The sequence below is a fragment of the Phacochoerus africanus genome, chromosome 5 (genome assembly GCF_016906955.1).
Source record: "Phacochoerus africanus isolate WHEZ1 chromosome 5, ROS_Pafr_v1, whole genome shotgun sequence".
Lineage (NCBI taxonomy): Eukaryota > Metazoa > Chordata > Mammalia > Artiodactyla > Suidae > Phacochoerus > Phacochoerus africanus.
This window is the reverse complement of record NC_062548.1, coordinates 91888264-91906613: the sequence shown is the minus strand read 5'-3', so window position 1 is coordinate 91906613 and position 18350 is coordinate 91888264. Positions and strand designations below refer to the sequence as shown.

At 38.2% G+C, this 18350-nt stretch overlaps 1 protein-coding gene across 4 annotated transcripts in view; it reads right to left on the bottom strand.

Moving 5' to 3' along the window:
* The window catches only part of ASB3 (ankyrin repeat and SOCS box containing 3), a 114887-nt gene that overhangs the window by 57224 nt on the left and 39313 nt on the right, over nt 1–18350 (bottom strand). The window lies entirely within an intron of this gene.

Genomic DNA, 18350 nt, shown 5'->3' with positions numbered 1-18350 from the left:
AGGGGTGGAACTCATACCTCATTAACACCCTGGGCATCCAGCAGAGACAGCCAAAGGCAGAGTCCTAGCATAAAGGCCATATCTGAGACTAAGGCCTAATCCAGACCTGCTCTAACTAAACCTAACATAAACCCTGATCAGGAAGGAGGCAGAGGTTGAGAGTTGAGTCCTGCCTGGGAGTTAAAGTGAGGAAATAGCTTAAGCTCTTCACAGATCCAGTCTAACAAAGCATAAAACAAAACCTAAACAAGTTCAAGGTGATGAAACAGTACATAATTTACCTACTATAAAAAGAAAAAAAAAAAATCAGAGTTCCTGTCGTGGCTCAGTGGAAATGAATCTGACTAGTATCCATGAGGATGCAGGTTCGATCCCTAGCCTTGCTCAGTGTGTTAAGGATCCAGCATTTCTGTGAGCTGTGGTGTAGGCCAGCAACTGTAGACCCCTAGCCTGGGAACCTCCATATGCTGTGGGTATGACCCTAAAAAAAAGACAAAAAAGAAAAACCCTGCTGAAAAAAAAAAAGAAAAAAAATTTACATTGCTCAAAGGATAACAGAATTCAAGTCTTTATAACACTACCTACAATGCCCAGTATAAAAGTCAGAAAGTAGCGAGCAGAAACTGATCCCGAGATGGCCCAGATATTGGATTTAATGGATTAACTACAGGAGCTACTACAAATATGCTTTAAAAACATAGGGAAAATATGTCCAAGATTTTACTATAGTATACAAACAGGCATACATAGAGAATCTGAACAGAGAAATGGAAGTGTTTAAAAAAAAGGAAAAAAAAGCAAATGGAAATTCTAGAACTGAAAAAAGAAATGGATGAGCTTAGAAGATCAGAGATGGTAGAAGAGTCAATGAACTTAAGGAAGCCAATATAAATCATCCAATCTAAAGAACTGAGAGAAAAAAAAGAAAAAGAAAAACAACTGTACAGCAGGGACCTGTGCAACAACAGCAAACACTCTAACACACATTAATTATAGTCCCAGAAGGAGAAGACAGTAAGAATTGGGCAGCAAAAATATATCTGAAGAAATACGTCTGAAATCTTCCAAAATTTGATTTTAAAAACAAAAACAAAATCACATCAACTTATAGATCCCAGAAAATGAGCAAACCACAGTGCTTTGGAAGAAGTCACTACACTATGACTTCACATTCTATTTAAATTAAGGATGATTATATAAACATACCTGACAGCTCTGTGGAAGAATTTAAATGATTATAAAAGGGGCTGCAAACAAGCCACTGAAATCAACTTAGTTATAAGAGAAGCTTAAGTTCTTTTTTTCATGGGAGTACCCATTGTGGCTCAGCAGGTCAAGGATCTGACAACATCCCCATGGTTTGTTCCCTGGCCTCACTCAGTGGGTTAAGGATCCAGCACCGCTACAACCTGCAGCATAGGTTGCCAATGTGGCTCGGATCCCGTGTTGCCGCAGCTGTGGCATAGGCCTCAGCTGCAGCTCCACTTCAACCCCTAGCCTGGGAACTTCCTTCCTTTTTTTCAGGGCTATCTGCATTTAAAGTAAAATCTACCATTGTACCATGTCCTGTAAGACTATGCAATAATTAAATAATTAACCCTCAATCAACGGTGCCAGGGACTGTACCAAGGACAAAGGGTATAGCAGTAAACCAGATCTAAAACTGGCTGCCTTCATGGAACTTCCACTCTAGTGGGAGAAATCGATAATAAACAAGCACACTGATAAATAAGTTCTGATAAAAGTACTATGAAAGAAATTAACTAGGTAAAGTAGCAGGCAGTGACTGAGTATGACAGTGCTTTGTTACAAAAAGGGGATAAAGGTCATCTCTTTGAAACAGCAAAATGAGAGATAAGAAGCAGTAAGCCATGCAAAGAGGTGGAAGAAGAGTACTCCAAAAGAAGGAAATAGGAAGAATAAAGTGAGGTAGGAAAAAGTTGAGTATGTATGAGGAATAGCAAGATGGCCAGTGGGGCTGAAGTGTAGTTAGGGAGAGGAAATAAAGCAAGAGAAGGGTAAAAAAAGAGACCAATTTTATAAGCCTTGGCAAGGAGTTAGGGTCTTCTGTTGAAGAAAAAAAGTGAATTTTCAGCTGGAGCTACTCCTAGGGGCACAGCTCATCACCTGCTTGTTCAGAACATAAATCCTGAGGAGCTTGAGTGGTCTGCCCAAAGTCACAGAGCTAATGCCTATCAGACCAAAGCCCAGGTTTCCCGGCTGTTAGTTAGGATTGCCTCACCTATACCTGTTAATATTAACAAGAACAGGAGTCAGCCAACTGTTTCTGTAAAGGGCCAGAAAATAAATGCAGACAGTCTATAATTTAAGATGGTGTGACTTAACAATTTTTGAACTTTACAATGGTATGAAAGGGATATACATTCAGTAGAAACTGTACTTCAAATTTTGAATTTTGATACTTTCCTTGGCTAGTGGTATGCAGTATGATCATCTCTCACATGCTGGGCAGTAGCAGCAAGCTGCAGCTCCCAGTCAACCACACAACCACAAGGATAAATTATTGATACACTCACAATCATTCTGTACCCACACAACCATTCTGTTTTTCACCTTCAGAACAGGTTCAACAAAATACATGAGACAGTCAACACTTTATTATAAAATAGACTTTATGTTAGATGCTTGAGCTTAACTGCATGCTAATGTAAGTATTCTGAGCACATTTAAGGTAGGCTAGGCTAAGCTATGATGTTCAGTAAGTTAGGTGAATTTTCAACTTACAATATTTTCAACTTACAATGGTTTTCTTGGGATATAACCCCATGCTAAGTTGAGGAAGATCTGTACTCTATTAAATCTAGCTTCAACATTATGTATGTAAGATTTATCAATCTTGTTTCCTCTAGTTGAAGATCATTCATTTTCATTGCTGTATAGTATTCCACTGTGTAAACAGCACACGATTATCCATTCTATTACTGGTAGATGCTCTTTGGATAGCTTCTTGTTTGGGGCTGTTACAGCATGCTACAATGAGAATATTCTGGTACTTGTCTTTTAGTGAACACTGATACCCATTAATGTTGAATATATGCTGAGGAATTGAAATACTGGAACAGAGTATATACATACTCAGTTTTGGTAAAGTCTTCCAAACACAGTTTTCCAAAGTGGCTATACCAATTCACACTCCCACCAGCAATCTATCTTCTGGTTGCTTACATCCTTACAAATACTTGGCATTTTCAGTTGTTTTCTTTTTAGGCATTCTGGTAGGTGTGTAGTGTTTACTCTTAACCTTAATCATCAGTCACTTTAAACTCTCTTTGGAAGTAGTTGAGGTATGAATGAATAAATAAAATACTGTTTTTATCCTGAGTTCCTTTGGGACTCATTAGCCTGGGTATACAAGTGAAGTAGTGTTGATTGTAAACTAAAGTTCCATAGCCTGACATTGGGGTTACAGAAGAAACAATTTAATAACAGCTATAGCTGGCTGATGTTACATAGGAGTTCATTATATTATGTTCTCTAATCCTGTATATATTTGAAATGTTCCAGAATAAAAGTTTTTAGTATTCTTTACCAGCTCATGAAGCCGCATCTGCCAACAAATCTTACCCCACCAATGTTCTCCTAGATAATCCTGTCATCTTCTCTGAGATACCTTCCTGATGTCAACAATTGTAAAAGGCACTTGAGATCTATAACTGGCACAGTGCCAATGAAAATGATGTCATCCAGACCACAGGTGTCCTTTATCTCTCAATTCTGAATATGCAAGATACCAAAGTGATGCTGGTTTCCCGGCAGTGCTGCTGTATAGCAGGCAACGTGATACATCTGAGCAGCCGTGGAGAACCCGTTCCCTAACCTGCATCACTTTGGCATCTTGCATACTCCTGTTCCCTAACTTGCCACATGCTCTGACACCGGGCCTCCTACAGAGCAGGGTTACTCATACCCTGAAGTTTCTCAGAGTTGCTCACAGAAACAGATCCTTCAGTTTCTGCCTTCAGTGCTTCTCGCTACAGGGCTCAAATATAAATCCCTGAAGCTGGAACACTAGGGCTGATCTCCCAGAAGCCCCTCTACCACCCAGTCATGCAAATAAAAATCTCCACCTAAAAACAATTAATTCCACCCCTGAATTTGCCACCTACTAGTTCATGAAACAAATGCTCAGATGTTTAAAATACATCTGAATTATAATTTGGGATCAAGGTGGTGCCCTACCTCTAATGGAAAGAACACAGACTGTCTAGTCAGACACTCTGTCCACCTGTAAGCAAGTTATTCTCTCAACCTCATTTACACTTATAAAATAAGGATAATCTACTTATCTATGGGCTTTTATGTTGATTGAATAATTAATATAAGAAAATACAGTAGGTGCTCAATAAATGTTCCTTCTTTCCCTCCTTCAGTCCCCCTTACCCCTTTCCTGATATACAACGGTCAACTTCTTTTCCTAATACACTCTACAAATAGCATACTCAGAGGGTCAACCTTTCAATATGAGAAGTTAGGCCATAATTACAATTCGCTTAAGACTAATACAATTTTCTGACTAAACTCCGATTGGTAACCTTCAGGCCATGTACCCTAAGGACAGCTTCTTCCCTTTACAGGATCAATCCTTTTGTCCAACAACCCAATTAACTGTAACTGCCATCCAGCACTAGAAGAACTACACATCCAAGTCCTCTCAAAGTGAGAGTCTAGACCCTCAAGTTTTCCCTATTTATTGTTCAATTTGCTGCTTCCATGATAATTATCTAAAAATAGTTTTATTAATTTTTAAATTTTTTATTAGTTGATTTACAATGTTCTTTCAATTTCTGAACAGCAAAGTGACCCAGTCATACATGTATAAACATTCCTTTTCTCATATTATCCTCCATGGAGTTCCATCAAGTTTTATTAGTTTAAATGAATGCTTATGGTTATCATTCTTCCTCCACAGCCATACTGATCTTGTGTTACAAACAAATACATTATTTTCCATCCTCAAAAAAGTAACCCAGGGAGTTCCCTTGTGGTGCAATGGGTTAAGGATCTGGCATCACTGCAGAGGCTCACATTGGTGCTGTGTTGCAGGTTCAGTCCCTGGCTGGGGAACTTCCACATGCCACAGGTGCAGCCAAATAAAAAAAAGGTAACCCAAAGCCCATAATCCTCTTTCTTTCCAAAGACACTAACTATATGAATAGTCATTCATTTGCCAGATTGTTCTCTCTTCCAAAAAACAAAACTGGGTCTACAGGTAGAGAGATGCTATTAACACAGAAACTTTATACTCTTTCTTGTCTTTCCACTTCCTGTCCAAGTTTTCACAGACCCTAAAGACATTTCCTTAGATTGTTTAGAGCTCAGAACCCTGATAATCATCTAATCAATTAGGGAAATTCAGCTGCAACTTCTACCATCCCATTGATAAGCAAAGCTACTTGGCTAAGCTGGTGTCTCTTTGCTCCTTCACCTCTCTACATGGTACCTGCCTAGTACGATAGGCTATAGCAAAGGAGAACAACACTCAAAAGACAGAAGAGGACTATTGCTCAGTTAAGGATGCATAAAGAGCTGCACTCTGCAACACAGAAGCCAGTAGCCATGCAAGGCTAATTAATTAAATTTAAATTAAATGAAAATCTGAGTACCTCAACCAAACCAGCCTCACTGGTAGTGCTAAAGAGCCACACTTGGCTAGTGACTATCATACTGGACAGTGTAGCCATAGGACACTTCCTAGTTCTACTGGACAGCTCTGGTCTAGAGCTTACAATCTGACTGAATTAGAATTTAATCTAGAATATGAGGCATAGCTACCTATAAGATGCATGCCTGGAAATGAGGACAGGTAGCCAGCCCATTTGTTGTGGCTGCTATGGTTTGTGGCAGATGTTCAAGAAGAGAAAGGAAATGAGTAATTTTGGAACATGGAAGTACTGTGGATTCCCAGAGAGAAAAAGAAAGGAGAATCATAGGATCTGGTATTACATTGGCATCCAACAGAGACCAGAGCCCAAGGACAAAGAGTAAGGATGAAATAAAACACCCCGTTTTGGAAGACAGAGCTCAAAGTACCTGAAGTACACAGAGATATGGGAGAAAGGCTTTTTCCCCTTCAATGGAAAGAGGTATTGTCTACAAGACTCTAGATGAAACAGCGGAAAAGAAAAACCAGACTGATGGTAGAGACACTGCCCTTTCCTCAACAGGTCAGATAGTCCTGAAGAAACCTTTAAGAGCAAAAAGTCTAAGAAAGCAAGAATAATATAGGAACATCATCTCCTGCAATAATTTCTAGGGAGACATTTATATTTTTTAAAAAATTCATTTCCCTATTTCTTATATTTAAGAGGGAAAAAGAAGAAAGCAAAAAGAAGTAATCTGGAATAAGATAACCTGAATAACAAAACATTGTTGAAAAGAAGAAATCAAGGAAATGGAAGCAACCATTGACTCAAAGAAAACTTATAATGAAAATCAAAACTCAGTTGAGGCATATCGCACACTTGAGTGTAGTCATAAGCCCCTCATGAAGATTTCATGAAGGCGTACATGGACTCAACATAAGATTCTAATCTGAGAGAAATATGGCAGACCTATACATATGTGTAAGTAACAAATCTAACTAGAAATAGTAAACTCTAATTAGGAAGAGTGAACAATGACCATTATTTAATGAAGCATTCATTAAAGAAAAAATTTCTAAAGGAGGGACTTTTTAAAATATAATTATCTGGGAGAAAATATTTGCCAAGTGTAGCAAGGGACATCCCTGACAAGGGATTTTAATCTCCAAAATATATAAAACAACTCATGTAGCTCAATATCAAACAAACAACCCAATCAAAAAATGGACAGGAGTTCCCATCGTGGCGTAGTGGTTAACAAATCCGACTAGGAACCATGAGGTTGCGGGTTCGGTCCCTGCCCTTGCTCAGTGGGTTAACGATCCAGCGTTGCCGTGAGCTGTGGTGTAGGTTGCAGATGCAGCTCGGATCCCGCGTTGCTGTGGCTCTGGCGTAGGCCTGAGGCTACAGCTCCGATTCAACCCCTAGCCTGGGAACCTTCATATGCCACGGGAGTGGCCCAAGAAATAGCAAACACACACACACACCAAAAAAATGGACAGAACACACAAGGCCAATAGGCACATGAAAAAATACACAACATCGCTAATGATTAGAGAAATTCAAATCAAAACTACCATGAGGTATCACCTCACACCAGTCAGAATGGCCACCATCACAAAGTCTACAAGCAATAAAATGCCGTGAAAGGTGTGGAGAAAAGGGAATCCTCCTACATTGTTGGAGGGAATGTAAATTAGTACAACCACTATGGAAAACAGTATGGAGGTTCCTCAGAAACTAAAAACAGAATGACCATATGATCCTGCAATCCCATTCCTGGGTATATATCTGGAGAAAATCGCAGTTAGAAAAGATACAAGCAATCCAATATTCACTGTAGCACTATTTACAATAGCCAAGATATGGAAACAACCTAAATGTCCATCGACAGATGAATGGATTAAGACGTGGTGTATATATATGCAATAGAATATTAATTCAGCCATAAAAAGAATGAAATAATGCCATTTGCAGCAACATAGATGCAACTAGAGATTATCATATCAAGTGAAGTGAGACAAAGATAAATATTGTATGATATTACTTATATGTGGAATATTAAAAATGATACAAATGAACTTATTGACAATACAGAAACAGACTCACAGACTTCAAAACAAGCTTATGGTTACCAAAGGGGACAGACAGAGGAAAGGGAAGGAATTCAAAACAAGCTTATGGTTACCAAAGGGGACAAACAGGGGAAAGGGAAGGACTAGGAGTTTGGGATTGGCATATGGCACACTACTGTGTATGGAATGGATGTCAAAGGGGACCTGCTGTCTAGCACCAGCACACTCTACTCAATATTCTGTGATAACCTACATGGGAAAAGAATCTGAAAAAGAATGGATAAGTGTATATGAATAACTGAATCACTTTGCTGTATAGCAGAAATTAACACAGTATTACAAATCAATTACACTTAAATAAAATTTTTGAAAAAGAAAAAAATGGAACTGTGGCTTAGCGGGTTAAGAACCTGAGTAGTATACATGAGGACTCAGGTTCGATCCCCACCCTCACTCAGTGGGTTAAGGATCCAGTGTTGCCACAAGTTGTGGTGTAGGTTGCAGATATGGCTTGGATTCAGGCATTGCTGTGGCTTTGGCAGAGGCCAGCAGCTGGAGCTCCGATTTGACACCTAGCCTGGGAACTTCCATATGCCGCAGGTGCAGCCCTTAAAAAAAAAAAAAGAAGAAGAAGAAGAAGGAAAAAAGAAAATGTAATTATCCTACTGTATGCTCTTTTGGAAAAAATACCTAATGTGACAATGTGTTCTAGGAAATTACTGTAAACAAATTCTATACCAAATGCAAACTATAGTGAGCTGAGTTTTTCATCTGTAAGCTAGCAATACTCTTTCATTCTGAAGCTCAGATTTTGAAAGTAGTTCTACTGAGAAACAACATGGTCAGTAAGGCTATAATGAACAGTTTAACCACAGGCTGCCCATTTCCTCTAGTTATAGTGGCAGAATGGCCATTTTGAGAACCTCAGAGATCACCAACAAATTCTATTCACACTTTTGATTTATTTTTAATTTTTAATTGTATCTATGTTTTTTAAAATTCTACATGTACTCTATTCTCCATTATGCACTTCATTTTTCTATATAACTCAACAATAAAATAATCTTTCCACTGTAATTTAATTTGAATGAAACTTCTTCCCTACATCTTTCACAAAGCAAAAAAGAATGGTTCACAGCCATTTTATCTATTATGTATTTCTCTGGTCCTGTGGTTACACTGACATCTGGTGGCACTAGAAAAGAAACTAGACTGTAATGATAAGGGATTCTTTTTTTTTTCTAGTGTTGCAAATTTATTCTATGTGACCTCAGAGTTGATGTTTTTCCAAGACTTGACCTATACTCAGGAGAGCAAAACTACTGAAGTACTAAACTAACTCCATTGGCAGAATGTATAAGCTGCAACCTTTCAATATAACAATGTGACTGGCAAGGATGGGTAATCATTTCAAGAATGTCATTGGTTAAGTAGGACTGCCCAACAGTTATTTATTTCACAATTAAATTTTATAATCAGAATGATTACAAAAATAAGGCTTTCTCCATCAAAGATATGTACATAATTTCAAACCCCTTCCCCATAATTTCACTTACTCAGATATATTCCTATCATGTGTCTTGGCCATGAATCTTCAGTCTGAAATGTAGTATTTTACAGCTATTTAGAAAATTTTGTTCTAAAATTGTAATGAAAAGTTATACTTATAAAGGACTTCATGTTTGGACTTCCTGTTGTGGCTCAGGGGATTACGAACCCGACTAGTACCTATGAGGAGGCAGGCTCAATTCTTGCCCGGCTTTGCTCAGTGGGTTAAAGATCCGGTGCGGCTGTGAGCTGTGGTGTAGGTCAAAGACATAGCTCAGATCCTGCATTGCTATGGCTGCGGTGTAGGCTGGCAGCTGCAGCTCCAATTCTACCCCTAGCCTGGCAACTTCCATATGCCACAGGTGCAGCCCTAAAAAAAGGAAGGGGGGAAAAAAAGGACTTCATGTTTGCCCAATGACTAACAAGACATATATATTTTTTCCTGTTTGGCTGCATATGGAATTTCTCGGACCAGGGATCAAATCTGAGCCACAACTGTGACCTACATCACAGATGGGGCAATGCCAGATCCTTAGCCCACTCTGCTGGGCTGGGGATAGAACCCACAGCACCTCAGAAACAACATCAGATTCTTAACCCACTGTGCTAGAGTGGGAACTCCATAACTAACAACCTTAAAGATGTATACTGATGGGAAAAAAAACTATGATCTCATGGACATAATTCATTATATTAGCAATTTAACAGAAAGATTGCGGTGAGTACCCCAATCTAATTTTACATGTTGCCACTGACATGTTTCTGACATTAGAGAGAAGTCTAACGGCCTATCAGACATTAGAGACCGTATCTAGAAAAACACATTTTTTAATCACATGTAAGCCTTAAAAGGCAAAAACCTAAAATTCTACCATCTTATTGTTTTTCCATGTCTCCCTAGTAACAGGGCCAAGAGAAACCTTTATTTTTTAATTTAATTTTATTTTTTGGCCACCCCCAAGGCATGTGGAAGTTCCTGAGCCAGGGACAGAACCTGATCCCAATACTGGATCCTTAACCCACTGCACCACAAGAGAACTCTTAAAATGCAAACTTTAATGAACATCCATACTTCAGAGTTGGGAAAATTCAAACTCCTGTTTTCAAGAACTAACATGCCCTCAAACAAAACTGCATAAATTACAATCCTTGGGGAAGATGCTTAACCTTTCCACTGAAAAAAACCTAAAAATAATTCCAAAGATAAAGTTTAATTAACATAAAATATATTGAATATATGAATGTTAAACCTCAAAATCCCTAGCACTGCAAAAAATAACTCTATGAATGATCACTGATCCATGAAAATACTAGTGAAAAGTGAAATGCAGGTTGGTTTGTTCAACTCTGGAATATATCAGCAGAGTCAGAGTGACAGGATATGTCACATAAGCTAAAGTATGACATATTTTGGAGTTCTCTTGTGGCGAAACAGGTTAAGGATCTGGCACTGTCACTATGGCAGTTCGATCCCTAGCCTGGGAAGAACTACAACATGCCAAAATCATGGCAAAAAATAAGTATGGGAGTTCCTGTTGTGGTGCAACAGAAATGAATCTGACTAGTATCCATGAGGATGCGGGTTTGATCCCCGGTCTTGCCCAGTGGTTCAGGGATCTGTCGTTGCCGTGAGCTGTAGTGTAGGTTGCAGTCTTGGCTCAGATCTTGTATTGTTGTGGCTGTGGCATAGGCAGGTAGCTGTAGCTCCAATTTGACCCCTCACCTGGGAACCTTCATGTGCTCCAAGTGCAGCCCTAAAAAGCAACAACAAAAAAGTATGACATATTTTACTATTAAATATTGTAATAAATAGCTTCACATAACACTGTTTATAAAACATTTCATTTATATATTTATTTATTTATTTATTTAGCTTTTTAGGGTCACACCTGCGGCTATGGAGATTCCCAGGCTAGGGTTCAAATCGGGGCTACAGCTGCCGGCCTACACCACAGCAATGCAGGATCCAAACCGTATCCGCAAACTACACCAGCTCACAGCAACACCGGATCCTTAACCCACTGAGCAAGGCCAGGGATCGAACATGCAACCTTATAGTTCCTAGTTGGATTTGTTTCTGCTGTGCCATGACAGGAACTCCTTATAAAACACTTCATTCTTAGTAAATATTACTCCTATGTTTAACACTGAAAGTTACACAAACTAAGCAGAGAAGAAGAACAAAAGATAAAAAATAACCCATGAAAAGTCAAAACTGCATGCTTCGCAGTTCCCACAGAAACTGTTCTACGAAGTCACACTGGATTGGATTTGAGCCTCCAATTTATCAGTGTTGTTTTATACATAGGAAAACAAAGAGAAAAAACTACTTCCATATAATCAGCTAGATTTCCACTTAGAATCTACTATATTTATAAATGAAGGCATTCTTATTTCCAAAGCAGTTTTACAAATCTATCCTTAGAATATTTACTATGTATGCATTTATGAGGCAAAGGAAAACAAGAAAGAAGGCAAGAGAAAAGAAAAGAAATAAAGGGGCAGACTCCTTGTTAAACATAAACTTTAAATTGCATGTTAGCAAATGATGGTCTATAAGGACAATTTTCATACAGAAAGATATGGAGGGGAAGTTTTCTTAATATTTCCTTTCTTCTGGAGTTTTCTCATTTTAATTACTGTCATCAAACTGAAAATCTCCCTTCTGAACTAAATTTTATGAAAATCTTGGTGAATTCTGTGTAGGGAAGACAGTCCCATTACAAACAGCGGAGTAGTAAATTTTCTAACTGCATTTAGTTTTCAGTCATAACCATACAACACTGATGATAACTTTTCCAGTTATCTGGAAGTTTCCACAGTTCTGTACTCATTTTCTAGGCTCTGATCTTCCAGTTTAGGTGGTCACTGGGTCACAGGATAGGTACCACAACATGCAAGGGAATATAGCTTCCCTGGGGGGATGGGGCAACATGAACAGTTTGGAAGATAACTCTACAGATGGGAAGGAAGCTATACTAAATGGGCAGTCCTCCTTTCTCACTTTTTTTTTTTTAAATGGCCGTACCTGAAGCATATTGTCCCAGGCCAGGATTCAAATTATAGCTCCAGCTGCTGGTCTATGGCACAGCCACAGCAACGTGGGATCCGAGCAGCATCTGTGACCTACACCACAGCTCATGGCAAGACCAGATCCTTAACCCACTGAGTGAGGCCAGGGATCAAACCCGTATCCTCATGGATACTAGTCAGGTTTGTTACCACTGAGCCACAATGGGAACACCCATCCCTTTCCACTTTAAATCCAGTCAGCCCAACCATTCTTCCTCGCCTTGAGATTATCAACTATAGTTTGTTACAAACCTTGACATGTTCTAGATTTTGTTTTAATTAAAAAAAAACTCTTCTATTATATCTTGAAACAGGGATCACTATAGTTATTTAAAAGAGGGAGAAAGATACAGATAAGCAAAGCAGATTGCTAAAGTTTGTCATATTTATGGGGCAGAACATACACTAGAGCCCAGAACACTTAATTTAAGAAACACCTACCTAAAAAGTCACATATCCATTCTTTGTCACTATGTTTTTTCAAAAGCTCAGGCTGTATTTTTCTTTCCTTTTCCTTCTTTAAAAATACTCTACTTCCAAACAAGGACCTAATAACAAGTGATGCAGTACTTGAGCATATAAAAGTATTCTATGTACTACATCTTCCTGGGTTTAAACTCTCTGCTTGAGTCAAATTATTTTTTGTATTAGCTAATACAAAACATAATTAGCATGATAAATTTGCTGCCAGAGAAATTAAATAAATCCTATTACTATAAATAAGTGATTTAAAGTTAGTCACTGGTTTGAATTATCTTAGCAACTCTTCATTAACATAAAAAAGAGAAAGTTAACTATATCCTGAAATGTCACTAAAAATTCTATATCTCTAATTTTCTCCAAATATTTACACACAACAGGCAAGCAAAATATTGAATATCATAAATGGGACTATTATATGTTGAAACTGTAAACTAAATGATCAAACTAGCACTTCTCAGTTTCATGGAATATGAATTTTTTTTTTGCAATATTCCTAAGTGTTCCACAAAGAAAAATAACATTACAGTCAAGTACATTTCAAGGAGTTCCTGTTGTAGCTCAGAAGGTTAAGAACCTGACTAGCATCTGTGAAGATGCGGGTTCAATCCGTGGCCTCACTCAGTGAATTAAGGATTCAGCATTGCAAACTGCAGCATAGGTCACAGATGTGGCTCAGATCCTGCGTTGCTGTGGCTGTGGCACAGGCCGGCAGCTGCAGCTCCCATTCAACTCCTAGCCCAGGAATTTCCACATGTTACAGGTGAGACCTTAAAAAAGAAAAAAAAGTTCAAAATGCTAGGTTAAAGTTAAAATAAGTGATGTTTTATAAGAAACCACCTCGGAGACCATTTTTTCATTCAACAAATAACTTACCAGATGCCTACCATATAACAGGCACTGATCTGAGTCCGGGATTTACAACACTGAACATAGCATATAAAATTCCTTCTCTGTGGAACATTCTTTCTAATAAGGGGAGTCAATAAAGAAAGTAGCAAATAAATAAGAACAGTGATAAGTATAGGAAGATACTAAAATAGGAGAGCTAACAGAGTACAGAGGATACTGCGGATTAGGTGTACACTTAAGCTACATGGCTAGTGTTTTTTGTTTTTCTGAATTAGGGAATAGAGAATACAGCATTTCCCAGATATATACTGATGGAACCCTTCTGTCAGTGTACATCTATTAATAGCTCATGTAATCAATTTAGGAAATGCTATTCTAACCAATACACAGATAATAGCAGAATCGAGACTCAATCATAGCTCTTCTGATTCTAAATAGTGTTTTTACACATCCACATCTGTGAGCAGAAATATAACAATAGTACATATCTCATAGACTCATGATGAAAAACTAAACAAGCTAATTCATGTAAAACACTTGACAAAGGGTTTGGCAGACATTCTCAGTAAGTGTTACTGTTACAATTAATATAGTCCTCTGCACTTTATGTCTTCCTCTGTTATCCCAGGGTGGTTTACTTTTCTCTCTTTAACTACTTGGAACACTACTTCTAACTCTTTCATAGAACTTAATTATGTTCATTCCTCTGTGTGTTAGATTCCTTGAAGACAAACAACTAGAATAGAGACTACACACGGTATGGCCTCAATGAAAGCTTAAGTTTACTATTTGGTTGTAACAGAACATCCAAAGTGGGTTGAATAATGTGTGTTTGGGGTTGGGGGTGGGAGGAAGAAACTTTATATAAAAAGCAATCTCCTCTTTAGGAAACTCCAACCATATTTCAGCAAGGCTTCCATGAAATATCTTCATAATGATGTATTTCATATATTCAAAATACTTTTACAAATTAATATTACCAGTAATGGATCATTTTCTTCTTAAGATGCATGAAGATACCACTTCACTTCTGTGGTATTTCTAGAGAAACATATAACCTGCACTTTATCAAGAAAAAACATCAGAAGTTTCCATTGTGGCTCAGTGGGTTCAGAACCCAGCTAGTACCCATAGTATCCATGAGGGTGCAGGTTCAATCCCTGGCCACGCTCAGTGGGTTAAAGGATCTGGCATTGCTGTGAGCTGTGATGTAGGTTTCAGACTCAGCTCGAATTTGGCGTTGCTGTGGCTGTGGGCTAGGCCGGTAGCAACAGCTCCAATTGGATCCCTAGCCCGACCATATGCTGCAGGTGTGGTTCTAAAACACATAGAACAAAACAAATTGAAAGACATTCTATGAAATAAATGGCTTAAACCTTCAAAAATGTTAAAATAAAAGATAAAAAACAACAGCCACATGTAAAAGAATGAAATTAGAATACTCTGTAACACTATACACAAAAGTAAAACTCAAAATGGGAGTTCTCTTGTGGTTCAGAGGGTTAAGGATCCAGTATTGCCACTGCAGCGGTGCGGGATCCTGCTATGACAAAGATTTGATTCCTGGCCCAGGAATTTCCACATGCCACAGGTGCAGGGGGGCAGGGAACAGGGGCTCAAAATGGACTAAAGACTTAAACATAAGACCATATACCATAAAAGTCTTAGAGGAAAACATAGGCAGAACACTCTGACATAAATCACAGCACTATCTTTTTTTTTATTGTCTTTTTTTAGGGCCGCACCCATGGCACATGGAGGTTCCCAGACTAGGGGTAGAATCAGAGCTGTAGCGGCCAGCCTAAGGCAGATCCGAGCCTCGTCTGCAACCTACACCACAGCTCAGGGCAACACCAGATCCTTAACCCACTGAGCGAGGCCAGGGATCGAACCCAAGTACTCATGGATGCTAGTTGGGTTCGTTAACCCCTGAGTCACGATGGGAACTCCATACTATCTTTGACTCACCTCCTAGAGTAAGAAACGGAAACAAAAATAAACCAATGGAACCTAATTAAACTTAAAATTTTTTGCACAGCAAAGGAAATTATAAATAAAATGAAAAGAAAACCTACAAAATGGGAGAAAATCTTTGTAAATGAAGAAACCAATAAGGGATTAACCTTGAAAATATACCAACATCTCATGAAGCTTTATACCAAAAAAAACAAATAACCCAAATAAAAAATGGTCATAAGATCTAAACAAACATTTCTCCAAAGAAGACAGACATATGGCCCAAAAAGCACATGAAAAGATGCTCAATATCACTAAGTATTAGAGAAATGTAAATCAAAACTACACTGAGGTATTACCTCACACCAATTAGAACAGCCATCATCAAAAAGTCTACAAACAATAAATGCTAGAGACAGTGTGGAGAAAAGGGAGCCCTTCTACAATGCTGGTGGGAATATAAATTAGTACAATCACTATAGAGAACGGTATGGAGATTCCTTTAAAAACTAAATATAGAACTACCACATGACCAGCAATCTCACTCCTGGGCATATATCCAGAGAAAACCTTGACTCGAAAAGACACATGCACCCCAATGTTCACTGCAGCACTATTTATAATAGCCAAGATATGGAAGCAACCTAAATGTCCATAGACAGAGGACTGGATAAGGAAGATATATATAATGGAATATTACTCAGCCATTAGAAAAGAATGAAATAATGCCACTTGCAGCAACATGAATGGACTGAGAGATTATCATACTAAGGTGAAATAAGTCAGACAGAGAAAGACAAATATCATGTGAGATCACTAATATAAAAAATGATAGCAAACTTACAAAACAGAAACAGATTCAAAGATTCTGAAACTAAATTTCCCAAAGGGGGAATGTGTGTGGGGGGAGGCAGAAATTAGGGGTTTGGGATTGGCATATGCACATGGTGGTACATGGAGAGGCCAACAGGGAACTGCTATATAGCCAGGAACTCTACTCACTATTCTGTGATAATCTATCTAGGAAAAGAATCTTAAAAAGAATGGGTGTGAGTATATGTATAATAGAATCATTTTGTTATACAGCAGAAATTATCACAACATTGTAAATTAACATTACTACAATAAAACTTTTTAAATGAAAAAGAATCCTTTGTACTGTTATTTCCACAACCCTGAAATTATTTCAAAACAAAACATACTTTTGTCTAAACACAAAACAGGAAGAAAGAAAAGATGGCAAATAATCACATGAAAAGATATTCAACATCATTAGCAATCAGAAAAATGCAAACTAAAATCACAGTAAGATCAGCAGTTATTAGAGGGTTAAGTGGCAGGGGGAGGGTGATTAAAAATAGGCAGCAAGGACTTCCCATCTTGGCGCAGCGGAAACGAATCCAACTAGGAACCATGATGTGGGTTCGATCCCTGGCCTTGCTCAGTGGGTTGAAGATCCGGCGTTGCCGTGAGCCATGGTGTAGGTCGCAGATGCGGCTCAGATCTGGAAATGCTGTGGCTCTGGCATAGGCCGGCAGCAACAGCTCCGATTAGACCGCTAGCCTGGGAACCTCCATACGCCACGGGTTCAGCCCTAAAAAGACAAAAGACAAAAAAAATAAAAAATTAAAATAAATAAATAAAAATTAAAATTAAAAAAAAAATAGGCAGCAAGACAGAATTTTGGAAAAGGATGGAGCCATTCTACATTTATCATTGTCATTACACAATTTTATCCATACATCAAAACTCATAGAAGTGGGACACTAAAAAGAATGAATTTACTATACATAAATTTTAAGAATATATATTTTTTAACTAACAAGGAAAAAATTAGTTTCATAGACATCTCATTTTATTCTCAGCCCAAAAAAAGACTAGATAGGTACTATTACTCTCACTTAATAAGAGAGGAAACTGAAGTATAGAGTAAATAAAGGAACATAAATTACATGTGGCAGAACCAAAACTATGGTCCAGATGCATTGATTCTATTCAAATGTTTTATTCTCTTAATTTTCTCATGTTCCACTAAACTTTGGAATAATTTTCTCATGTTCCACAATATCTCTGAAGACAGACAGGATCAGTGAGAGGGAGAAAAGAAAAAAAGATAGGTACTGGAGGTATGCCCTTTAAAATTTGGCCTTTCGGGAGTTCCTGCTGTGGCTCAATGGAAACGACTCCAACTAGTAACCATGAGGATGCGGGTTCGATTTCTGGCCCCACTCAGTGCGTTAAGGATCACCTACACAGCTGCAGTGTAGGTTGTAGATGTGGCTCACATCCTGCATTGCTGTGGCTGTGGTGTTGCTGTGGCTGTGGCATAGGCCAGCAGCTTGCAGCTCTGATTAGACCCCTATCCTGGGAACTTCCATATGCTGCACTTGTGCCCCTAAAAAATAAATTAATTAAAGGAAAAGTAAAAGCAAACATAAAACATTCACAGGTGATCTTGTTACTACTGCTATAATTTAAGCTCTGGTCTTCAGAACAACACTGACAACAACTACTGCGTCAATTAAGAATAGGCTACAATGTTAAATAAACATTTAAAGAGATTCCCGGATGTATCACCCATGGTTAGAAAACAAAGAGGAACCTTTAAAAATACCGTTTTGATTTCAGAATCAAAGAGGCAGTATAATATTTGACAGAGAACATACTCCAAGTACAATAGCTTAAGGTAAAAATCAAGCTTAGTTACTTTAGCAAAAAAAATAAAAATAAAAAATTATATCTATACCACAAATAACATAGCTCA